At 42.3% G+C, this 26,962-nt stretch overlaps 1 protein-coding gene across 7 annotated transcripts in view; it reads right to left on the bottom strand.

Moving 5' to 3' along the window:
- The window catches only part of PKNOX2 (PBX/knotted 1 homeobox 2), a 316,712-nt gene that overhangs the window by 211,082 nt on the left and 78,668 nt on the right, over positions 1-26,962 (bottom strand). For 6 of the 7 annotated variants that reach the window (XM_069947893.1, XM_069947896.1, XM_069947897.1 and 3 more), the window contains exon 2: positions 25,949-26,004. The gene's annotated coding sequence lies outside the window, so the exon portion shown is untranslated. Of the gene's footprint in view, positions 1-21,853; positions 21,873-25,948; positions 26,005-26,962 lie in introns of those variants that run through there. The other variant, XM_069947887.1, reaches the window with a different exon arrangement.

The following is a 26,962-nucleotide window of genomic DNA, read 5'->3' on the forward strand; positions in this document are numbered from 1 at the left end:
GGATACATGTTGCAGGTGGGATTCCGCAGTGGAGCTCTCCGTCGTTTTTGTGCAGTATGAACAAGCCCTTAAAGGGAATTTACCATCAGGTACATCTCTCTTTTTTTTTTTTTTTTTTATATATATACATTGGCCAATAGGCACCGGCAAGAGAATGCCAGTGGCGCAGTTCTTTTTTTGAGAAACGCCTCCCAGTTTCCGCACCCAGCGCTGTTCTTTTGCTTTGCACCACCCGGGCTCTATGAACTGGGAGCAGGCCCGCCGCCCCCCAGTGTGGCTTTATCCCCTCCCTTCTGTGACATGGCTCTATTAATTCTAATGGAACTGCATCACAGAGGGGAGGGGATAAAGTCACACTGGGGGCAGTGGGCATAGAATGCATAGAGGCTATGTCCACATGCTGTATAAACCGCTACCTATGGCCAAAATTATTGATCACGGCTGCAGGTAGCATGAAACAACGCCTGTTCACGTGGAACGGATGTTGTTTGTACAGTGTGTGAACATAGCCTAAAGGTGTATTTCAGCCCTTTTTTATATGTTGCTGCTCTTGTGTAGAACATAATAAACATGCTATTCTTACCTCACCGTGCACCAATGGGGTCCTCCTGCTGTGTCTGTACGTCCCCCTGAGTCCATCTCGGAAGTGGAGATGGCAGCGTTCAGCAAGGGACCCTAAGAGACCACAGGTGGACCTGGGGTGGGGGTGGGGTGAGGTAAAAATAAGATGTTTATTATGCTCTCTTCAAGGGCAGCAATATATAAAACATTTTAGAGGAGTAGAGTACCCCTTAAAAGGGTTGTCCAGTGAAAAAATGTTTCTTTCAAAGCAACTGGTGTAAGAAAGATATATATATATATTTGTAATTTACTTCTATTTAAAAATCTCAAGTCTCAAGTTTTATTAACATTCAAAAACAGTGTTCTTTGCTGACACTCTACCCATGTCAGGAACTGTCCAGAGTAGAAGCAAATCCCCATAGAAAACCTCTCCTGCTCAGGACAGTTCCTGTCTTGGCCACAGATGTCAGCAGGGAGCACTGTGTCTGAATGTAAATTAAACAACACTTTCTGCAGGACATACAGCAGCTGATATGTATAAGAACACTTGGGATTTTTAATCAGAAGTAAATTACAAATTTCTGACACCAGTTGATTTGAAAGAAATTTTTCGCTGGACATACCCTTTAACTACACTCCCCACTCTAAAGTGCTCTTAAAGGGTACCTGTGACCCTGAGCAGCCCCCCCCCCCCCCCCCCCAAACAGGGCCAACAGACTCGTCTTCGCTCATTTTCATATTGAGCGCCCAGATGAGATGACGGATAGATCTCTGCAGTGGGACTGCCATGGGAGTGGGACATGCAGGAGTGAGTATGTATGCAAAGGCCTGTTTGGGGGGGGTCTGGCCATGGTGACAGGTTCCCTTCAAAGAGGAATATTGGATTCAAGTCTAGGAACTAATAATTGTAGGTTTTCAGCAATCTAACATATAGTCTGGGGCTACACCGCTACACATCGACTGAGTCTCATCCAAGTCACAAAAATATTTTTTGCAACTTTATTTGTGACGTAGGTGTCAACAAAAAAGCCAAGTTATAATCATGACGCAGTCATACACTATGGGGGAGATTTATCAAACATGGTGTAAAGTGAAACTGGCTCAGTTGCCCCTAGCAACCAATCAGATTCCACCTTTCATTCCTCACAGACTCTTTGGAAAATGAAAGGTGGAATCTGATTGGTTGCTAGGGGCAACTGAGCCAGTTTCACTATACACCATGTTTAAAAAATCTCCCCCTATGTGCATTGAGGTCACTGTTGTTATGTCATACTGTAGCCCTCGCCTTTTCCCCTATCCGCTTCTGTATTCTGCTGGAAACATCTTGTTTTTCCTCCAGAAACAATAAGCGCACACCCGCAGCCCCTCGTCACACCAGCCCAGATCATTAGCCGCCTCAATTATTCAAATAACTTTATTTTCCTTCCGTTTTTATGGCGCCATCAAAAGTTTTCTTTAGCACTTTGCCATATCTGAAACTATAATGTTCCCAAACAATGATTTCAATCTCTCATAATCTATACAATTGCAAATTGTCTTCTCCATGCTGTACTTTACATGCTATATAAATGCAAATTATGAATATTTACAATGGAAAATGAACTTCATGAGATCTTGGTGTATGAAAATGTACTGAACAATGTCAGGGACAGACAGGAAAGACGTAGCACAAACAGACGCTCACATACACGTGTATACACACTGAACGGCCAAAACATTAAAAACAGTAAATAACATGGTTTATCAGGTAGCTGGAGACTGAAAAATGGGCCATGGTGATGTGTAGGCAGCTGGGTGAGAGCATCTTCACAATGGGCCGTCTTGTGGGGTGTTGCCAATACGTAGTGACTAGAGATGAGCAAACCGGGTTCGGGTCGATCCGAACCCGAACGTTCGGTATTTGATTAGCGGGGGCTGCAGAACTTGGATAAAGCTCTAAGGTTGTCTGGAAAACATGGATACAGCCAATGACTATATCCATGTTTTCCACATAGCCTTAGGGCTTTATCCAACTTCAGCAGCCACCGCTAATCAAATGCCGAAAGTTCGGGTTCGGATCGACTCGAGCATGCTCCAGGTTCACTCATCTCTAGTAGTGACCGTTACCTACCAAAAGTGCTCCAAGGAAGGATGACCAGGAATCGGGCTATAGGGCCCAAGACTCAGTAATGTGTGTCGGGAGATAAGGCTACATAGTCTGGTCCCATCCCACAGAAAAGATGCTGTAGAGCAGACGTGTCAAACTCAGGCCCTCTAGCTGTTTTAAAACTACAATTCCCATCATGCCTGGACAGCCAAAGCTTCGGCTTTGGCTGTCCAGGCATGATAGGACTTTTAGTTTTGCAACAGCTGGAGGGCCTGAATTTGACATCCCTGCTGTAAAGCAAACTGCTGAAAAGGCTTTAGCTGGTTTTAAAGGGGTTGTTCACCCCCCAAAATTCTTTTAAATCAACTGGTGCCAGAAAGTGCCACATATTTGGAGAGCAGGAGAGGTTTTCTGTGAGAATTTGCTACTGCTGTGGACAGTTCTTGACATTCACAGAGGTGGCAGCAGAGAGCACTGTGTCCGACTGGAAAGAAAAGACCACTTCCTGCAGGACATACAGCAGCTGATAAGTACTGGAAGACTGGAGATTTTTTTAATAGAAGTAAATTACAAATCTCGTGCACTTTCTTGCACCAATTGATCTGAAAGAAAATTTTGGGGGGGTGAACTACCCCATTAGTAGAAAGGAGACAGCTCTCAAGGGAAATTGCAGCTTGCTGTGGCTGGGGCTGTGTAACTACTAACTGGTCAGAACGCCTATACTGATTCCTTTCCACCACTGAAAGTATCTGCAATGGGCACATCAATATCAGAACTGGAGAAATGGAAGACCGCACCTGGTCTAATGGGTCACATTTTTCATCTTGTGGACAGTTGGGTGGGTGCACGTCACTCCCCTTCCATGGCAGTAGGACCCTTTCTTTGCAGTGGCATCTTTCAGCATGATAATGCTGCAACACTGCAGACATTGTTCAAGAACATGACCAAGATCTAGGATTCCAGGCTGCCCTGGATCAATCCAATCGATCATCTGTGGGTTGTGCTAGAGAAAAGAGGTCTAACTCATGGAAACTGCAACTTACACAGGTCTATGGAGTCGAGGCCTCGATGGGTCAGGCCACCAGGGGCAACTACACAATATTAGGCAAGTGGTTTTAATTAGAGATGAGCGAACCGGGTTCGGGTTCGAGTCGATCCGAACCCAAACGTTCGGTATTTAATTAGCTGGGGCTGCTGAACTTGGATAAAGCTCTAAGGTTGTCTGGAAAACATGGATACAGCCAATGACTATATCCATGATTTCCACATAGCCTTAGGGCTTTATCCAAGTTCAGCAGCCACCGCTAATCAAATGCCGAAAGTTCGGGTTCGGATCGAGTTCGGGTTTGCATGCTCGAGGTTCGCTCATCTCTAGTTTTAATGTAATGGCTGATCAGTTTAGATCACACAAACATATAGTAAAATATAGTAAATGAGGTGCCCAAGTCCTTAAAAATGTATACTCATTTTCAGCATTGAAGGGTCAGATATATAAAATAATATATAATAAATATATATGTATGTGTATATATATATATATATATATATATATTATCCTTCAACATTGACTCCGGCCTTTGGACAATAGAAATGTTGAAAATCTGACTGTTTTGATCTCTGTGTGTAAATGCTGCTGACAACTGGATTTAGGATGTTGAATTGCAGGGCAAGCAGACGGCTCTGTTCTACTCCGACAGTTTTCAATTTCATTGCAACAATTTTTTTTCCCGTGTCAAATGATCCAAAACTGTATGATAATTACCGCTAAAGACGGAAACGTACAGTAAAAATAGAGACACAATGGAGAGGATCGCGGCACAACATGGAACTCAGACATCATGATGTAATAGAGTGTAACACATAACAAAAGTGAGGCCCGGCATAGCGATCTATCACACTCCAAGGACTACGGCAGACTCCAGTGATATCCTCATGGTTGGGCTGCGACGCTGACAACTCCCAGGGTATGATGTTATTATTGGGATCATGATTATTACTACAATTATCTCTGCACTCCGAGATCAACGCTGGAGAAATCTGCCAGGCGGAAGCAATTAGTCATTGATCACAGATTGGTGGAAATTCAGGACAGTGTTGGAAATTTGGAATTCTCCCACTGAATCCCAGGAGTTGGGGACTGGGACTCATGATACACATGAATATATATTATAAATGGCTGATAGGTGTGGTACAACCTTATAGAACGCCACCTATTGCTAGGCAGGGCCATTTCTGCCAAGAGGCCAAATGAGTTTATTGTTCAGGCGGCAGATTTGTAGGGGCGACATGTTTTATGGAGTGCCCATAAATTATACTGTCTGCTATACACTACTGACTTCCATGACCTGCAAATAATAGCTGGACACAGAGGACTACACTACAAGTGATCACTATCCTTTTATATGGAGCATAAGGTGTAATGGTAGTATGACCATGAATAAGATCACCATGAGTAGTCACAATTCATATGTCAGGTGCTTTTATTCTTGTGGAAGCAATAAAGATGGAAGAATAGCTTAAACACTAGTAGAATTGAGAATTTGACCCTTTTTTTTGTCTTGCCCTCACCAAGGATCAAAGATAGTGGTTGACCAGGGTGAATTATGGTGGAGCTGGATTGAGTGTATGCACTTACTTTTATAAACTGCACGTTTCGATCTGCGTATTTTTAGCGAACGACGAACGCCGATTTGAGAACATGTTGAAAGATCAAAATGAACGATTTTTCACTCATTGCTTGATTGTTTGCTGTGTTTACACAGAACGATTATCGCTCAAATGATGGTTATAGCGAAAATTCGATCGATAATCGTTCCGTGTAAACGCAGCATTAAACAGGGTAATTTGTGGCTATCGGCTGATAACAATAAAGGGAAAATGACAGCACAGATATGTATATATTGGGTTCTGAAATATCTATATATCTTTGCAGAAATGTATACTTACCATCCACACTGCCTGTGATCCGGCATGTCTCTACAGCCCTTCAGTTGGGGAGCAGCGTGGATGGTAAGTATACACTGCTTGTGATCTGGAAACTGACAGCACAGATATATACTGTACATATCCCAGAACCCAATATATACATATCTGTGCTGTCAGTTTCTAGTGGTCGATTTCACAGACTGGCACTCCTTTGCAGCCCCCGCAGCCGACAAATTTCTCCATCTAAAGGGACCTTAAGTCTATGGGAGCTACACAAAGAGCCAATTAAATGCAGATTTTTTGTTGATTTTCTGCTTAAAATATTAGTGAACAATATGCAAAGTTAAGAGCCAAAAAATGTAAGTAATATATCTTTTATTTAATTTGTGGCCTTGCACTTTCTCCCTTACGCAATTTTGCAAAATGTATAAAATATTATGTAACAGTTTTTTTTTTAATGCATCTTTTTGTCTTGTGGATTTTTAAACCACTGAGTGAAATGCATAAAAAACTTATAATTTTTGAGCAAAAAGAAAAATCTGCAACCTTTTTTTTTTTCACACCAGAGAATTGCCTTTGAAGTGTTAATATCCCCCCATATACCACCCTGGTGTTTCCCTATTTAGGTCTTAAAGCTCGCAACAGAGTGAGGACCTGAGGGACTACGTATCAGGGTGGTTTGGTGCTCTCCCCACTAGGAGGCACCCCTTGGCAATGGGCTTCCTTCTCTGGAGAGAGGGATATCTGGCTATTCCCGTGTTTTGAGACTCGTAACTGAGGCTCCACGGACCCCTTTTTTGCATATTTAAATTTTGTATGGGACAATCAATGGAGACTCGTAAATGAGTACTCCATTGGAATTTTTCACTGTTCTCCCTGAGTTCAGTGATTGGTGTGTTTTGTTGGTCTATTTATCATTGCCCCAGTAGCCAGAATCCTGCTCCACACTGACGAGGGGCAAATACCCCGAAACTGCAGTCTGTGGATGGATGCCTAGCCTTGGTAACCCTTGTCTTATGTCGTTATACTCGCCACAGAGTTAGACTTTGACTCACAGGGGCCACCCTGGTGTTTCCCTATTTAGGTCCCAAAGCTCGCAATAGAGTGAGGACCTGAGGGACTACGTATCAGGGTGGTTTGGTGCTCTCCCCACTAGGAGGCACCCCTTGGCAATGGGCTTCCTTCTCTGGAGAGAGGGATATCTGGCTATTCCCGTGTTTTGAGACTCGTAACTGAGGCTCCACGGACCCCTTTTTTGCATATATATATATATATATATATATATATATATATATATATATAAAACTGCAAGTCTCCAAAGTAAAATCTGTAAAACCACAGATTTATTTGAAAACAATTGAGGAAAAGATGAATGAATTGACACCACAACAACCAGCAACGCAGATCAATTTCTATGCAGAAATCGTGCCGATTATTTCTCTATGTAGATGAGAGGTCCTTTAAATTTCATCAACAGATCTGATTGCAAACTAAAATATTTCTTCTTGCGGATCCTCACAGCTTTAAGATTTTGCATACTTCAAGCAGAAGTGGTAGGAGACAGCATAATTTAATACCACGAGCCTCCACACTGAGTAGAACTCTGAAACAGCAAATTAAACTTCATTATTGCAAACCCTGGCGACTGGAAGTCATTGTCTCATCCGCGGCGTAACATCCTGCAATTTGTTAAACTTTAATTTTTATGATCGCAGTTTGGCAGCTGAGCATTGTGAAATGTTTATTAAAAATTTAGATAACTGTAGCGCAACCTACAATTAAATTCTTACTTGTGCAGTTTTTCTTTTTCTCTTTCCATTAAAAATCAATGAACTTTCATTTCCCAATTTGGAATAAAAAAAAAGCCTACACATGTTAAATCACTAAAGGACAATCATCTCTGTGAAGGAGGATAGAAGAAACTCTGCAACCAACCTCTGAGGTTAGGGTCACACAAAGTGTATTCGATGCAGATTTCCAGCTGCAAAAAAAAATAATTTAAAATTGACAACAGTAAAGAAAAAAAAACAACACACAACGCAGGGCAAAATCTGCACAAAATTGACTTGCGATATGGGCTTTGAATCTGCAGCATGTCAATTTTGGTGTTGAAAATTTTTTAAACTCTGTAGTCAATCTGCAGTATTGCATTTCTCCAGCCAATTGCAGATATGCAGATTTTTTCAAAGATTATCTTGGTGTTTTTGATCGGCTTTTTTTTTTTGTTTGCTTTGCCGTTTTTGAGACAAACAAAAGAATTCTAATTGAACTCTATGGGAGAGAAGTTTACAGAAAAAATGGCAAAGCCTTAGCATGCTGCGTTTTGGAAAAACTGCTAAAGAGTCCGCCACACCCCCCCCCCCCCCCCAAAAAAAAAAAAAAAAAAACAGGAGGGAAAAACGGCACAGAAAAACGCCAAGTATGATATTTCATAAAGTTCCATTGACTTACAGCTAACATCTGGGCGGTGGGTGTTTTTGCTGAAATTTACGCCAGTGTGTAACCAGATATGAGATATGTTCACACTACGAAATCAGTGCTAAATTTCAAGTGGAGTTCGCGCTTGAAGTTCTGCATCCCCCTCAGCCTCTCCCCCAGCATCCCCCTCAGCCTCACCCCCAGCATCCCCCTCAGCCTCACCCCCAGCATCCCCCCAGCCTCTCCCCTAGCACCCCCAGCCTCTCCCCTAGCATCCCCCTCAGCCTTACCCCCAGCATCCCCCCCAGCCTCACCCCCAGCATCCCCCCCAGCCTCTCCCCTAGCATCCCCCTCAGCCTCACCCCCAGCCTCTCCCCCCAGCCTCACCCCCAGCATCCCCCTCAGCCTCTCCCCCATTCTGCTTTAAGTTCTGCCTGTTCCATTGATTTAAAGGGGTTATCCAGCGCTACAAAAACATGGCCACTTTTCCCCCTACTGTTGTCTCCAGTTTAGGTGCGGTTTGCAATTAAGCTCCATTTACTTCAATGGAACTGAGTTTCAAAACCCCACCCAATCTGGAGACAACAGTAGGGGGAAAGGGGCCATGTTTTTGTAGCGCTGGATAACCCCTTTAATAGGATGTCTCACGCCCACTGTGCGCATGAGATCACCAATTGAATCAATAGGATAGGTGGAACCTCAAGCGGAGATTTTTCATGCAGAAGGCCACACAGAAAATTCACAGCATTTCAAACTTTAGGCCTACCAGCTGTTGCAAAACCCATCATGCTTGGTGAGCCACGAGTTTGACACTGCTGCTCTATGGAGTTCTTCAGTAGGAGACAAGGTTATAGTTGTCTCTTTAGTAGGAGACAAGGTTATAGTTAAAGCTTCTGATTCACGTAGAGAAGAAGCCGTAGCAGAACTCTTAAAGACCTGCATCAATATTTCTTTACAAATGCATTATAATCATTTAGGGCACATTAGAACTTTGGCTGTGTAGCCGCTAAACCAGGGCAATATCATGTGGGGTCTTAATGATAGATCACATTTTACCCTTGGAGGTATCATAGAAAACTAAGTGTAGCAGGTGCCAATGTCTGGACGGTGTAGGCTGTAAAGTCTGGTGGAGGAGAACTACAAATTACAGCAGTAGTTATTCTACCACCTTTGTACTCTTGCTGGTAAGCTGGTATCTTTCCTCCATGTTGCACCTGATTCCTATGTAGAAGCAATTCTTCTTGGACATGAAACAAAATGTGTCACAGTTTGGCTATGTGCACACAACGTCTTTTGAGTTCCGTGTAAAATGACGTCCGTCATTTTGAGTCTAAAATAACGGACGTCGTTTACTTGCCTAGCCTTCCCTTGCAATGACGGCTGTTGGTAATTATTCTAGTTTGGGATTACAATTGTACTTTGGGTGCGGCTTAATTGAAAAGTCAATTGAATTTAATAACAAAAACGGAGAAAGAACGGTGGAAAAAGTAAAACTGTGGGTGAACAACTAATAAAAAACGTCCGCTGTTTGCAAAAGACGTCCGAAAATAATAATCATGTTCATTATTTTGACATCCGCGGTAAAAACGTCCGTTATTCAATATATTGGACATCCGTCTTCCTATTGACTGCAATGTATTGCCATTGCAGTCAGTTAAATCGTGGCAAAAACTGATGTTTTCCTAAATAGCGAAATCGGCCGCCTTTTCTCTATTTTTGACGTTGTGTGAGCATAGCCTTTTACTGTAGGCCTGCCTTATTATAATTAGTTTGCCTCTTCTAGTGCCTTTCCAGTGTCGGATCACCGACTGCCCTCCCAGCCAAGCAGTATCTGGGGCTGCACAACATTGCAGTCACTGACTGGCTGAGCGGGGAATCCATCAGCCAGGAAGACATTTTCCCCATGACATCATCAGGACTTGGGGGAGAATGACTTCCGGCGGGCGTGCTGGAGCCCGTATAGCAGCGTGGGCATGTGAAGAGGTAAGTTAGTGTTCTGTAGTAAGTTCTGCCTTGCCCCTGCCGGCTGCCCAAAAATTAAAATGGACGGACTTCTGGTTTAATCTTTGTTCAGATCCCAGAGCCCACCTTTGCCCTGTAAGCCACTAGGAGCCCTAGGAGTGGGGCTACCGTTCACCGAGCACCAACCTAGCTGGCAACTCCATTGATAGCCATTAGAAGGGGCAGACTGGCGGGGGGTGTAGCCCCACCCCTGACCCACCCCCTAACGATTATGAAGGGGAGGGGGCTGGCTGGATTGGTGCTGGGGGGTGGTAGCCCCACTCCTAGGGCTCCTAGTGGCTTACCGGGCAGAGGATCTCACAGCTAACCACACAAGAACTACGCCAAGGATGAAGGTAGGAGACATACCTTCATCCTCAGCACGCTGTGCACGATAGGGGGCAATCAGCAGGTTAGATTGGTCTAGTTTCCCTTTAAAGGTTTCAATCGAGTCCCCCTTTTCCTTCTTTCCTCCAGACTATAAAAATTTAGACCCCTACATTTTTCCTGATATGTCTTCACAACCTCCCTTCAGTTTTCAATATCAACTAGTTCAATATGTCGGATATCTCCAGTATTCCAGTTTGTATTTTCTTAGCACTTTAAAATGTTTTCCTACTGCTGGAATGCCTCATAAGGGCCTGTTAATTCAACAGGTTAATTGTTAAGACTGATGGCTGATTATTAATATATATATATATATATATATATATATATATATATATATACATATATATACACTGTACATGTACCATTATTGTAGTGTAAACATGCTAGAACTGGAAATATTCTGATAATATTGAGACTTAATACAAAAGAATAAGCTATATATATATATATATATACATACACTTTTTTTTTTTTTTTAAGAAAAATATATATTTAAAAATTTAAAATGTTTTCTCTTGGGACAACACCCTGTGATCACATGGCTAGACACAACCTCTATAGCTGCTAAGGTTAACACATTCAAGTAATCATGGTAAGTAACGGAGCTCTGGCTCCGGGCAGTGTCTTAAGACTTTGTCAGAATGTCTTGACCTTTCCCTCAGTGGATCATCTAAATGCCGGATTGGAGAGTTCTCTTCATTAAGGGAAAAAAAAAACTTCAAAAATGACATTTATTTTTAACAGAAAACACTTTGGGAAAGCAGAACAGTGTGCCGTCTCTGTGAGATGCATCTGAAAATCAAGGCTGAAACCATCTCAACAGGTGGCCTGAAATCCTACACTTTGAGCGAGTACGACTGATTAAAACGCCTGGCTACGCGCCCAGAATCCTGTTCTTACTATAGACGGGACATTAGATGGAGGTTTGAGGGGCTCAAAAGGTGGGCTGAGAAACACGATATGAAGTCAAAGGTCCAAAAATCAAAGAAAAACCCAGGGGAATATTTTTCTATGATAACCAGCTAGCGTTACTTTGCAGTATAAAAATTTTTTTAAAAAATAAAAATTCTGGATACGTTATTAAACGTAAACTGAAGAAATTAATTAAGGCTGCATCGTGTATTGACAATCATCCTCTTGAAAGTTAGCAAAGACACAGATGTTAACACGGAGTTAAAAGGAAAAAAAAATGAGAGAAAGAAGCTGCTATAGATGCACATTTGAAGGGGTATTCTGGTGAGAAAATAAAATTCTATTATTTTATTAAAGAGAATGTATATATGATTATTATTATTACATCGGAAGGCAGCTGTAAAGGGCGACAGCCCCTCTGCTGGCACCAATGGCTGTGTCGGGAACTGCAGGGCTGCACAAGCTCTGGTCCTGGCACAGTTGCATTTTAACACTGGCGATACTGATCCTCCCTGATGTCTATTCTGATGTTAGCATTAGCATGTTAGCATTAAAATAGACATTACAGTCAGTGAAGCAACCAGTGTCCCTAGTGCTGTAGCCACAGCACCCTATAGCACAGCGATCAGGGATTGGCAGTTAGCACTACTCGCTCCTGCAGTGCTAGTAACACAGGCTGCTCCCCCAAGTGTAATGTCTATTCTAATGCTAATATACATCATACAGACATCAGGGGAGGCTCAGTTTGGATTAGTGAACTCCCTACAATCCGTTCCCCAGTCAAAACAAAAAACACACATTAGCGGTACCTTCACCTGTACCATATCACAGCGGATTTCATGCTGTGAGTTTTGCAGTGAAAACCACTGCGAATCTGATTAGCGTGATACCGCCATACGCCCCCTGGTTGACACGCCGCCCCTTGAAGCTTGTCTGCCCCTGGCCTGGCTCTGTGCAAGCTAAGCTCATACGCAACTCAATAGAGCCCATGAGCCCAGAACCGGATCGGGGGGCGGACAAGCTTCAGGAGGGGGAGCGTCAACTAGGGAGTGTATCACACTAAACAGATTTACAGCAGATTTCACTTTCAAACTCACAGTGTAAAATCCACTATAGTATGTTACATGTGAATGTACTCTAAAAACACAACAAAAATGTCCCAACCTTACTGGTGACCCAAGGGTGACATGAGGCCCTTCAAAGGTGGTTAAATGGTACAGTCCCATTCCAAAAGATAGAAATTATGGGGGAGATTTATCAAACATAGTGTAAAGTGAAACTGGCTCAGTTGCCCCTAGCAACCAATCAGATTCCCCCTTTCATTCCTCACAGACTCTTTAGAAAATGAAAAGAAGAATCTGATTGGTTGCTAGGGGCAACTAAGCCAGCTTCATTTTACACCATGTTTGATTAATCTCCCCCTATATGTTTGAGTGTCCTAAATTATTATTTTTTTAATTCTTTTAACTACTTCAAAAGACTTAAAAAGGGGGCAAAAAGGTTATTTGCATAAATGCGCTAAATTTAAAAACAAAAAACAAAAAAAAAACAACTGAAAAACACAAAAAGGTATTAGGGTGGGTTCACACATAACGGAATCAGAGATTTCACGTTGGGAGTTACCCAGCGAGATCCATTGCGATTCTAGGCACTGTCAGGGGTTCCCGGCATCCTGACGTCCCACTCAGCCAATCAGTGGCTGTGGCGGAACAAGGTACTGATTGGCTGAGCAGGACCTGAGGGGGGGCGGAGCGCAGACCAGTAATGTATACTTCAGGCCGCAGCATGTTAAGGGGGCGGGGTTTACATTCTCGCATCGGAGTGAAAATTCTGTTGTGAGTATGTAGTCCTATTCAAACTGACAGAGCCTAGAATCGCAGCAAATTTCATTGCAGAGCTCGCAGCGTAAATTTCGCTGCGATTCGCTACGTGTGAACCCATTCTCAAAAAGCTCACAATTCGCAGTATGCTGGGAATGTAGACATCTACCAGATGGAGATCTCTGTTCTAATCAACATCATGTTGTTGTTTCTTTTAGGTAAATTTGTCACCTTTTACGCTTCTTTTTGCTTACTAGCCTATTTTTGCTTGTTTTTCCCACTTCTATAGATTTAATTGCTGTACAAAACCATTAAAAAAGAAGAAAAAATTAGGTATCAGACTGGATACAAACTTGCATCCAAAACACTGACGTTTCCCTTTACACCCGGCAGGACGTTTATTTTTGTGGGTTTTTTTTTTTGCTATGTAAGGACTTTTAGAGTAAGGTTGATATTCTCTTTAAGCAAACAAATCAGAACCCATTGGATTCATGGCTCTTTAGAAATACCAATTAAGGTATTAAAGTGAAGAAAAAAAATGCAGCTAGCGGGACCATAACTGTCCATTACATCTGTAATTCGGCACAACGAGTCTGCAGGGGAACAGTGGGGTGGACGAGCCACAGCGGGATTCAGAGTAGTAGGCAGCCTGGAATTAAAGTGGCTTGTAAAACAAGAGAGGTTATTAAAAGTGGTTGCAGAAAACAAGGTACCTTTTGACTGCAACAAAAAGAAAAGAAAACTAATTAATTTTAAAGCCTGTGCTAAAAACACACAAAAAAAAACGCCATGTTTTGCCATCCTGAAGTGGAGTAGAAAGGTACGCTCACGGGGCTCGGAAACCCTCTCCTTCCCTGCGGCAACAGTCACACCATCCAAAAGGAGATTTAATTAGTGAAATCTCACTAGGCAAACAGAATGATCCAGAAGACAATACTCATCTGGACAGGGGGTGCGATTACACACAGACGCTCATTTACCAAGGCGACGCTCTACTTCACTGGAATCCGTTCGGTGACTTTTATCGCCTACCTCTGCAAAGCGTACAATTTTATTCATAACAGGATTTCTTCTTCTTTTTTTTCCCATAAGAATATGTCATGTCTGTGGCTGCCGATATCACCGGGCTTTCGACACAAAACGCAAGAAGGGTTCCAGTATCATATAACCAAACAGAGGATCAGGGTTGGAGAGCTGTACATGGTTGTAGTTGCACTGTTGTCATTGGTCTAAAGGTGCTATTACACAGAACGATTATCGGCCATATTCTGCCGATATCGGCCGATAATCGTCCTGTGTAGTGGAGGGCAACGATCAGCCGACAAGAACGATGTCGGCTGATCGTTACTGTCATTTGTCTTTCAACATGTTGTCGCTCCATTAAATAGGAGCAGCAGACAGCAGCCCGCCGCTTTCTAGCGATCACCCGGTCAGCCCCCCCCCCCCCCCGCCGCTTCCAGTGGCCACCCCTGTATTCACCCGCTCACTGTCGAAGCGTGTAATAGCGTCGGCAGCGAGCGGGGAAAGAGAAGCAAGCGAGATCTGACAGCACTCGTTTGCTTCTCTCAGTCAGTGACTGAAGCCCCGTGTAATAGGGGCTTCAGGACGGCGTGAACTTTGTGGATGTATTAGAAAAAAAAAATTGATGATTGGTCACTATTCCCCATTCACCGGCAAGTATGGTAGACCCCCTGTGTGTCCCTGTATAGTCCTTCCATTTATACTTTATATTACATTAAAAAAAAAAAGTTTGACATGTCAAAAGTTCGGATTGGTCTGGGTGTTGGGACCCCCCATTAGAGCCGGTCTCACTGCAGGAGGAGGGCTCTATAGACTTACTATAGAATTCATCTCCTACAGCGCTCACTATACAATAGGTTGCCTGAGCGCTGTGTCCCTTTGTCTCTGCCTGGCTTTTCTCAGGAAGCACAAATGAAAGTCTATGGGTCAAAGTCTCAGCAGAGAGACGGCCACATATCACAACTTCTGACATGTTTCTAAGAAACAAATAAGGTGGGAGTTAAGGAAGTATACTGAATAAATAATTCACAAAAATAAAACATGAAACATTGAATACACAAAAAAAAAGTAAAGAAAAAAACAACAACTATACCTATCTGCCACATATACTAAATATATTAAAGGAGAAGTCCAGCCCTGGCAAGGATGTGACAGGCGGCAGGGGAGAAAATAACAACTAACCTTTAGTTACTTCTGCCCATACCCGCGACGAGCAGCGTTACCGCCCCCCGGGACCCGCCCTGGAAGGCATCATCAGGCGAGTTGTGATGATGCCTGTCCTATCTGATGCACTGGCCGCTCAGCCAATCAGTGACTGGAGCAGCGTCCCACCCCCAGTCACTGACTGGCAGAGCAGGCTGTCCATCAACCGGGTCGTGATGTTGGCTCTGCTGGAAATTCCGGGGCGGTAATCCAGCCCTGGAGAGCCATGGGGAAAGGTGAGTTAGTATTGTTTGTTATGACCCCCCCCCCCCTTCCCCACCATTTAAAATATAAAATCCTGAGGCTGGACTAGTCCTTGATAAAAAGCATTAAACCCTAAACTCTCCAAGTGGTAGGTAGTGATGAGCGGGGAAGGTAGAGACAGCCCGAGACCGGCCTGGAAAACAGGGATACAGCCTATGACCCAGACGGAATGGGAAGACATTGGGATTCAAATGCCGATGGTTCAGGTTCGTACGAAGCCGAACCTCGGCCCGGTTTGCTCATCTCTAGTGGCAAGACACTGTATGGTTACATACACAAATGACAAAAGAGCGGCAGTAAGATACTAGTTATCCTTATGCCATCTTCCTTTTTGTATTTTTATATTACATTTAATAACATTATCTAATTATATAGTGTAATCCCTTTGGGTACTTAGTCCAGTGTGTTTTTCCAGCATTTTTGTTGCATGTAGGACATGACATAAGACGATGGGGTTGTCATCATCAATATTCACCACCAGAAGCCACACTTACAGCAATGATATCACAAAACACAATATAAAGTAAAGTTAAACCTTTAAGAACTGAGCCAAGTGCACTCATCGCTGATACAATCCCTTAACAATAAAACTCTTAAAACCCGTTCACATTAAATATAATGGGAAAAAAAAACTAAAAAAAAAAAGAATGCAAAAGGACCCAAACCGTGGCTAGTGGGGTTATTTGATTTTCTGTTGGCGTGCCTTCCATCCTACCTTCCAATAATGTGCGAGCTTTCTATACCACCAATAAATGGATCCCCTAAGGTACCGTGTCTCTCCTGGCATATCGATATTTCATTATTGTTGTTGGGCTTATCTACAGCTGTGTAAACACCAGAGCACATTAAAATGTTCTGGGGTCAGAAGCAATTAGATTGCATAAACAGGTCGAGCTGGAAACTACAGGCCGGCTCAGATGTATGGGATGTTATTTAAGAAGGGGGCCATAGGATGAGATTTAAGAGAAAGAATAATGCAGAGCAGTGCTTTATCCCTTTTTTATTCCATACATATTATATAACGTAAGAGCTATAGACATTCCACTAGCTAATGGCTATGTAAGCTAGATGTAATCCCTGATCCAATTTATAGGAAGATTTTGAAAGGGATTCTGTAATTTTATATAGAGATAACACGTATAGCTATTACATATGATCACATCATGATCAATGGGGGGGTCCGATGTCTGGAACCCTCACAGATCATGAGAATGAAGTGCCCCCTTAAGGAATAGGCGAGGAACTGAAATGGGAAATTATCCTGGGGAACATTTTCTTATCTTGATTTGGTGCACAATTTGTATGAAAATTCAAAGTCCAAATGACTTCCAGGGGATTTCTCTAGCGGTATCCGCCCAAAGAATTGACAAGTAAATTCTTTGGCCGGAAAGTGGATCCGCGGCGGAAAATTCTGCATGTTAATTTTGCCGTGTGAACAAGAGCGGAAATCCCATTGAACACAATGGGACATTGCTCCGTACATATTTTTCAAGCGAAATACGCGTAAATCTAAGCGAGGATTCATCTTGAGATTCCTCGTCTATTCCTCAGTGTGAACATACCCTCACAGTGCAGCACTGCATCCAATTTTGAACACATAAGTTATTCCAGCCACCTGGCTCTGAAGGCAACTGAAGCTTTATAGTTCCTTGCATAGTTAGGTATCCAGGGGCCACCGTGCTGGGGGTGAACAGTGAAGAGAGTGAGGACCCTTTTTGGAGGTTATATCAGATATTACAAAAATGAAAACGAAGGTAGGTGTGAGATCTACTGAGCTGGAGTCTGACGAGGTGAACCTGTGAGGCTCCTACACCCTAGGAAATATATAATGAATGAAAAGACGGGGATAACAGGTCCTCAAGAAAGACTAGTGGTAGAAGTAATGTATAGATGAAAGGTATATAGAGTATTGGTACGATTTAAAATATAAACATTTATTGAACAAGTAAACCGTAGTTGGAGTCGAGTAATAATAATATAAGTAAATTACGAATGCATAAATACGGTGAATAAATAAGATTATCAAAAAACACACAAAAATATGAAAATGCCGAAATTGAGAACATTAAATGCACAGGTTAAAAAGAAGATACGATAAGCACACAATGTGCCTGTGTAAGGAATGTCTCTGATGGTTGCTGGATGAAAATTTCTGAAATGGTATAAAATCTCTGAATCTACCGGTACGGGGTGATCAGTCCCGGGGGAAGTTCAAAAGAAAGAATAATTAGGGATAAAAATACAAAACATAAAAAAGTAAAATCTGAAAAAATATAAAAATATAAAAGGTTACTATGACCTTATATATGAGTAAAGCCGTGGGTCGGGACTGACGTGCGCTGTTGATTTTTTTGTATCCAAATATGTGGATGGCCCGTTGTGGCAGCAAGGCAAGAGTGGCTTTGTTATACAGATAAGTCACAAATTGGCGTGGCTGTGTGAGTAGCGCTTAAGTTATGGCCTGATAGGACTCTGTCCAATCGTAAATGCATAAAAGGTGCTGAGCACTGCTCACCCGTCCAGACGAATTGGATACTCCGTATGGTGTCAGGCCGTTTGGCGGCGTCTTCACCTGCCGGAAGACTCCGCCAAACGGCCTGACACCATACGGAGTATCCAATTCGTCTGGACGGTGAGCGGTGCTCAGCACCTTTTATGCATTTACGATTGGACAGAGTCCTAACAGGCCATAACTTAAAGAGGAGCTGTCACCCCCCGTGCCGTGGTGACAGGCTCCCGACCCCCTGTTAGACCCCCCTATACTTACGTGATCCCGCCGGGTCCCGCTTCCTGAGCCGGCCGGGTCCCGGAGATATCAGCTCCCGAAGCCCGGCGCGTGCACTGAGAGATGAATCCGATGCCCATAGAGAATGACAGAGAGCGCGCCGGGCTTCGGGAGCTGATATCTCCGGGACCCGGCCGGCTCAGGAAGCGGGACCCGGCGGGATCACGTAAGTATAGGGGGATCTAACGGGGGTCGGGAGCCTGTCACCCCGGCACGGGGGGTGACAGGTGTCCTTTAAGGGCTACTCACACAACCACGCCAATTTGTGACTTATCTGTATAACAAAGACACTCTTGTCTTGCTGCCACAACGGGCCATCCACATATTTGGATACAAAAATCAACAGCGCACGTCAGTCCCGACCCACGGCTTTACTCATATATAAGGTCATAGTAACCTTTTATATTTTTATATTTTTTCAGATTTTACTTTTTTATGTTTTGTATTTTTATCCCTAATTATTCTTTCTTTTGAACTTCCCCCGGGACTGATCACCCCGTATCGGTAGATTCAGAGATTTTATACCATTTCAGAGATTTTCATCCAGCAACCACCAGAGACATTCCTTACACAGGCACATTGTGTGCTTATCGTATCTTCTTTTTAACCTGTGCATTTACTGTTCTCAATTTCAGCATTTTCATATATTTGTATGTTTTTTGATAATCTTATTCACCGTATTTATGCATTCGTAATTTACTTATATTATTATTACTCGACTCCAACTACGGTTTACTTGTTCAATAAATGTTTATATTTTAAATCGTACCAATACTCTATATACCTTTCATCTATACACTACTTCTACCACTAGTCTTTCTTGAGGACCTGTTATCCCCGTCTTTTCATTCAATATCAAATATTAGACTCCACCCCACTATAAAGCAATGCCATATACAGTGGTGCCTTGGATTACGAGCATAATTTGTTCCAGGACTGTGCTTGTAATACAAATCAATCACTCTTGAACCTAAGCAAATTTTCCCATATCAAATCATTGAAATGCAGACAATTGGTTCCACACCCTAAAAATAATGATTTTTTAATTCTAAATAACATGTAGAACAGATGAAACAAACATTCAGAAACAGCAGGATATGTGATATTATAAGTTACTGTACAGTACAGCAATCAGCATGTGGAGTACAATGTACAGTAAGTGCATAAACCTGAAAGAACAGCCGCAGTTTGTAGATACAGGATAAAAGTGCAGATCCCCATGATGTAGTAGCGTAGTACAACAGCCTAAAATTGAGAAGCAGTGCTGCTATCAGAGGCCTGTGTGGTCACATGACAGCAATGGGGAAGGGGTGTGTGTTCATCAAGGAACAATCAGAAAGTGAGATTCACAGAGCTGTGCAGGAGGACAGTGACAGAAACTTTTTTATGGAGAAGTGTGTATAGCCGAGTGTGAGTGCAGGTACATTATAGCAGAGTGTCTATAGCAGAGTGTAAGTGCAGGCACATTATAGCAGGAATAGAGAGGATGGGAAACACAAGGGTTGACAGAGACTGCAGGAAGCATGAAGAAATGAGTAGTGATGAGCGAATAGTGAGATATTCGAATATTCGATATTCGTACGAATATCCCGTGAATATTCGAATATTTGATCGGAAATTCGATCCCATTAAAGTCTATGGGAACAAGTATTCGATTAGGGAAAAACATCTATTTGACCATTTGGAGGGTAAAACCGGAAGCTGGGGGATTTGAACGCTTATTGTAAATTTATCGAATATTTGCGGGATATTCGTACGAATATCGAATATCTCACTATTCGATCGAATATATATTAGATCGAACAGTATTCGCTCATCACTAGAAATGAGCAGGGCAGATGTGGGCATTTTTGCAAAATGCTCTTAATCCAAGTTACTCTTAAACCAAGGTACCACTGTACTAGCATGATGCCTCACTCTGTAGGATGAGAAGACAGCGATTCTCAGTTGTGTGAACAGAAATCACTGTGTCATGCTGTTGGGTCATATGAACCTCCACTCATATAAGTGAACAAGGTTGTGTTGCGACCCAGAGGCATCTGTGATTTTTTTTTGCCACTTCGGGCTTGTGGTCACGGAAGCTTCTCGGTTACCTTGTATGAGTCAAGGAGTTTTGCGAGGGGCAATGATTTCTGGTCATGTATCTCCAACCAACAACTTTTCATTTTAGAGCCAAGTCATGTTTTCTTTTTTTCTCTTATAGTGTAGTGCTGTGTAAATGAATGAGAAAGGCTACCGTGTAGCTCACCAAAGTAACGGTACTACCATTATTGAAGCCTGAGGAAGGGCATTCCCCCTCTAAAAGGCTAGCGTCATATGTTACTTGGATACTTATGGTCTATGGATCAATAACAATGAAAATGGCCAGCGCATTTTTAAAAACTCACATCTGAGTGCTGACTCATTTCTACTTCTACTTGAATGACAGTATCTAAGCTAGTACATTTACTGGGAGAGACAGGTAGTACGGTCTGTGCTAGTATGGGAAATACAGGGAGGTTGTACTTGTACTTATTATCCGAGTGGACCTTCTCCATCCTTTTTCCTGCTGCGTAAAGTATATTGTACAGTTATATAGAAATTCACACTGCCCCAATGTGATGTAAAGTCAATACCGAGTGTATTCATAAAAACTTATTTCAGTATAAAAATTGGAGTCAAGAAAAATAGTCGCAGAGACACAGAACGACTTCCCATGTATTACACCAATAGCTCTATAGACATCCATTCTGCGTGACGGATTAATACCAAAGTTTAGTCTGTACTAATAACAGCTACAGGATGGTCTCGCACCAGACAAACTCCACGATAGAGTCTCATGAGACTCCCATGATGTCACTTTCCACAAAACAAATAATTAAAGAATTATGAAAACCTCCGTCTGTTAGTAAAGAAGATCTCATCAGAGTTCCAGATGTACCGACCACCCACACAGTCAGGATCCTAAAGTGACAGAAATCTGGATAGAAGTAGCACTACATTTAGTGTGGGTGTAAATATTACTCAGAGATTCACATCTTTCCAGTAGACAGTCAGGATTTCAGACAAATGTAATGTCACTAAAACTAAATAAATAAAAAAAGTTAACTTACAAAAGAAAACTTCTCAATAAACAAAGTTAGACGGAAAAAGAAAAGCTTTAAGCTCCTCCTCCTGCTGTAAGATGGTCATGAAAGTGGTCAGAAGGGCAAAGGATCCTACAGGAGCCAGGTTCTATAAGGACAGCGGGACTTTGCCATAATAGGTTCTGAACTATCTGAATCTGACAGTGGGACAGATCACTTGATTACGAACTGATATGAGGGATAGACCAAAAGGAATCAAGACTGAGTATGTATGTGGGTGCAATAAAAAAAGTTTCATATCACTCTACTATAATTATGCAGATATATCACATAAGGTCTCTAAGCCTTCAAATTCACTGTACTCACAATCTGCTATCTGACGGTACCCACAAACCACTTATACCTTCAGATAGCTGCTTCTAATCCAAGATCTGTCCTGGGGTCCGTTCCGCAGGTGATGCAATTATTGTCCTAAAAAAAAAAAACTTTTAAACTCGCAGCCCTGTGTCAAATTGGCGTGGCCTTGAGTGTCTGTGCCCCAGGTCTGAAACACCTCTCCGTCCCTCCTCTCCGCCCTCTATCATTAGGAATGCCCCTGGAGAGGATTTCTCCTATTCATCACCTGTCTGAACCCAGCACATGTGCCTTAAGGATCCAGTACATGTGCTGTGTTTAGACAAGTGATTATTAGGAGAAATCCTGCCTAGGGTATTCCTAATGATGAAGAGGGCGGGAAGGAGGGACGGAGGAGTGTCGCAGACACTCTAGGCCATGCCAATCTGACACAGGGCTGCAAGTTTAAAAGTTGTTTGTTAGGACAATAACTGCATCACCTGCCGAACAGACTCCAGGACAGATCTTGGATTAAAAGCAGCTATCCAACAGTATAAACTGTTTGGGAAGAGGCAGATTGTGGGTACAGAGTTGCTTTAAAATACATACAGGGTAGCGTTCTGCAGTATGTATTTTAAGAAGAACTTGGATTAAAGATTACTGTTTTTTTGGGAGAAACTGTGCTGGAACTTTGCTTTTCATATATATATATATATATATATATATATATATATATACACAGTGGTGCCTTGGATTACGAGCATAATTCGTTCCGGGACTGTGCTTGTAATCCAAATCCACTCTTAAACCAAAGCAAGTTTTCCCATAAGAAATCACTGAAATGCAGACAATTGGTTCCACACCCCAAAAATAGTGAATTTATATTCTGAATAACATGTAAAACAAATGAAACAAACATTTAAAAACAGCTGAATATGTCCCATTATAAGTTACTGTACAGTATGAAAATCAGCATGTGGTGTATAATATATTATAGAGTAAGAGCAGAAACCTGAAACACAGCAGCAGTTTGTAGATACAGAATGGAACTGCAGATGCCCATAATGCAGGAGCGTAGTACAACAGGCTAGAATAGAGAAGCAGGGCTGCTGTCAGAGGTCTGTGTGGTCACATGACAGCAATGGGAAAGGGGGAATTTTCAGCATGGACCAATCAGAGCTGACAGAGACTGCAGGGGGCATGAAGGAATGAGCAGGGCAGATGTGGACACATACATGCAGCGCTCTCTGTCCGGGGAGAGAGGGGTTACAGCTATGAAGAGATTACCTCCACAGTCCTGTCCCCTGATGCAAGCCCCAACCTGAAGTGGATCTGCTATGATTTGGAAGGTGAGGGAGACTTCCTGGGTCAGAGTACAGGGCTGTAGACCCCGCTATGCAGACCATGCCCCTCCCCCACTCGCCCTCCCACCCAGTACAGGGAGCTCTTAAACCAAAGCAATGCTCTTAAACAAAGTCACAATTTTGAAAAACTGTGAGCTCTTAAACCAAAACGCTCTTAAACCAAGTTACCACTGTATATATATATATATATATATATATATATATATATATATATATATAATTTTATATATACACACACACACACATATATTTTTATTTTTTTCTTCCCTGTACAAGGGCAAAAGCTACAATGTGCTACATAAAAATGAACATAATTCTTCAAAGCGTCTCTCCTGACACATCATTATATTCAGAGTACACAATACTAATAACCCCCCAGAGTCCAGGACAGGTCGGCAGGGGAAATGCTGTGCTATCTGTACTTTACAGACAAATCAAAAGGAAACGCCCTTTACCACAGTATTATACATATTCACCAGCACCTCTAAACAATACTTATCACCTGTTGTGGTGCTGCCATATTTTAGGCCTCCTAGACAAATCTGTGTCAATCTTCGTAAAGCACAGCATTGTGGGTGGCACACAGGTTGCAATCACAGACCGTGTACTTGTGAAGAGGACTAAGGACCCTATTACACCAACAGATATCGGACAGATTTTTGCAACCAAAGCCAGTAATGGATTTGAAAAGAGGGGAAATCCAGTCTTTCCTTTATGACCTGTTCCCTGTTTATAGTCTGTTCCTGGCTTTGGCTTCAAAAATCTGTCAGATAATCTGTGGGTGTAATAGGGCCCTAAAGTCTATGGACTGGGCAAGTGTAGGGACTGCAGCATCCACACTCATGTGTATTTAATTACACAGTAAATGTCATCAAGTTTGATAACAGGAAGTATTAAATTGAGATTAAATAGATATATATATATAGTTCTTGTCTGCGCTGAAGACCCTGTTGCCAAGAATCTGTATGCTTCTGCAGATCCGTGAATGTGCCGCCAGTGAAGGGCTGCCTGTAAGTACAGGAGACAGCTGCTGGTCCCAGCCCTGCAACATTTTCTAAGTAACACAGTATTTTTGTATATTTATGAACAGTACGAACTGCTATTCTGTTTCCTCCTGTCCATTAATTTGTTTGGGATGGTTGCTATGCAATTGTCTCAGACGACTGATTACTCTGGATCAGCTCATCATCAGAGTTAGTATAGACTGGATTTCCTAATTGGTTGGACTCTTTTAAGATCTCTGGCTTAGACAGTATGGTACGGATAATAGCATATGATTTCTGCATTTGTTTTTATGTGTGTTTTTCTATTGCCTTGGTTATTCAGTTACTTTTTTGTTATTCTTTGTGTCTGTATTTGGAAGTTGCTGCTTTTTATTCTGTTTTGTATTAGATTACTTCTTTGATTCAGTCTCTTCAATCTTAGGGCCCTATTCCACCGGACGATTATCGTTCAGATTATCATTAAATCGTTCGGATCTAAACGATAATCTTTCGGTTGAAATGCAGTTAACGATTAATGACCGAACGAGAAATCGTTGATCGCTTTATAAGACCTGGACCTATTTTTATCGTTGATCGTTCGCATTGAATAAGACGTCGTTCGGTCGTTCACAGTAGATACGAACGCAATAGCGAATAAATAGCGAAGAAAAACGATTGCAATTACGATCATAAGTAACGATTATCGTACCATGGAAATGAGTGAACGTTTTCAGGTCTTTCGCAATAGCGGTCGTTTGAGATCGTTAATCATTAACGATTATGCAAACGATCACCGTCCGGTGGAATAGGGCCCTTAAGGTCCTATTCCACAGAATGATTATCGGCCGTATTCGGCCGATAATTGTCCAGTGGAATAGGGGGCAATGATCAGCCGACATCGTTCATGTTGGCTTATCGTTGCAGTCATTTGTCTTTCAACCATGTTGAAAAACAAACGACTGTGATAGCAGCAATCTGCTGCCGTCGCTCAATGAAATAGGAGCGGCGGCAGCAGATGGTACTATCCTCTATGGGCTGCCCCCCGTCACCCGCCCCCCCCCCCCTCAGCTCCCTGCGGCCCCTCCTGCACTCACCTGCTCGTTGTCACCACGTGTAATAGCGGCAGCAACGAGCTGAGAACGAGGAGGAAACGAGAGCTAACAACGCTCGTTTGCTCCTCACAGTCGGCCCGTGGACTTTACTTATTTCTTGGTCCTTGCAGATTATCATAGGGATATTTGTAGGGACAGTAAAGCTTAGTGATGTATGGTGTTAGGTTGAATGGTTTCTGACAGATCAAGGGAAAGTTTAGGAATAGAAAGCTCGGAAGTTATAACATTCATCTGTACTGTAGGTCCTAGGGGTGTCTGAGTAGGAGAGCTACAGATAGGACCCAGAAAGGGTAAAAAAAAAAAAAAAAAATTGTAAAACATCCACCATTCAATAAAATCATCATCTTTATCAAAATTGGATTAAAAGCTTAAAAGCATGGTACAACCTTGGCTGCACTCATCACATGCATTTCTATCCTATTCAAACCAGTAACCAGGCAGGTTTGAAACACATCTAAGGTCAATTTTATTATTTTTTTTTTTAAATTTTTTTTTTTTCCTTTTCTTTTTTTTTAGATGTTGAAGCGAGTTTATGGCATAATGTCTGACATGAAACAAGATATACTGATGCCTTAAGTTCTGCAAAGCCACAAGATCAATAGGCTTGCCGCTAACTTTTCGTTTTAATAAACTTCCAAAATACATCATAAATTGACATTTCTACCACTGGTCATCTAGATAAAATGATAATAGAACCATTACTCACTGTGCTCAGCTCTGATTGGAGGACAACATGACCTTATCACGGAAAACTCAGGACATCTGCAAGAAAAGAAGCAAAGCATCATTAGTGATCACCTCCAACACCCGGCCATCATCTGCAAGGTCAGACGCTTCATTATTCTTAACTTGTAAATCACTGGTACACATTTCTCCTAAAATCATAGGAGCGTTACCATCTGACAGCACATAGGAACAACATATAAAAGTATCAGAAAACACAGAGCAGTACTGGGGTATAAATACATGTTGTGCTATAAAGGACAATTGCAGATTTATGTCCTGCTGAAAAGGTCGGTCAACAAGACATACAGTGGGAAAAAAAGTATTTAGTCAGTCACCAATAGTGCAAGTTCTCCCACTTAAAAAGATGAGAGGCGTCTGTAATTTACATCATAGGTAGACCTCAACTATGAGAGACAAAAAGGGAAAACAAATCCCGAAAATCACATTGTCTGATTTTGTAAGAATTTATTTGCAAATTATGGTGGAAAATAACAAACAATCAAGATTTCTGGCTCTCACAGACCTGTAACTTCTTCTTTAAGAGTCTCCTCTTTCCTCCACTCATTACCTGTAGTAATAACACCTGTTTAAACTTGTTATCAGTATAAAAAGACACCTGTGCACACCCTCAAACAGTCAGACTCCAAACTTCACTATGGTGAAGACCAAAGAGCTGTCAAAGGACACCAGAAAGAAAATTGTAGCCCTGCACCAGGCTGGGAAGACTGAATCTGCAATAGGCAACCAGCTTGGAGTGAAGAAATCAACTGTGGGAGCAATAATTAGAAAATGGAAGACATACAAGACCACTAATAATCTCCCTCGATCTGGGGCTCCACGCAAAATCTCACCCAGTGGGGTCAAATGATCACAAGAATGGTGAGCAAAAATCCCAGAACCACACGGGGGGACCTAGTGAATGAACTGCAGAGAGCTGGGACCAATGTAACAAAGCCTACCATCAGTAACACACTACGCCACCAGGGACTCAGAT

Source organism: Dendropsophus ebraccatus, chromosome 12 (genome assembly GCF_027789765.1).
Source record: "Dendropsophus ebraccatus isolate aDenEbr1 chromosome 12, aDenEbr1.pat, whole genome shotgun sequence".
Lineage (NCBI taxonomy): Eukaryota > Metazoa > Chordata > Amphibia > Anura > Hylidae > Dendropsophus > Dendropsophus ebraccatus.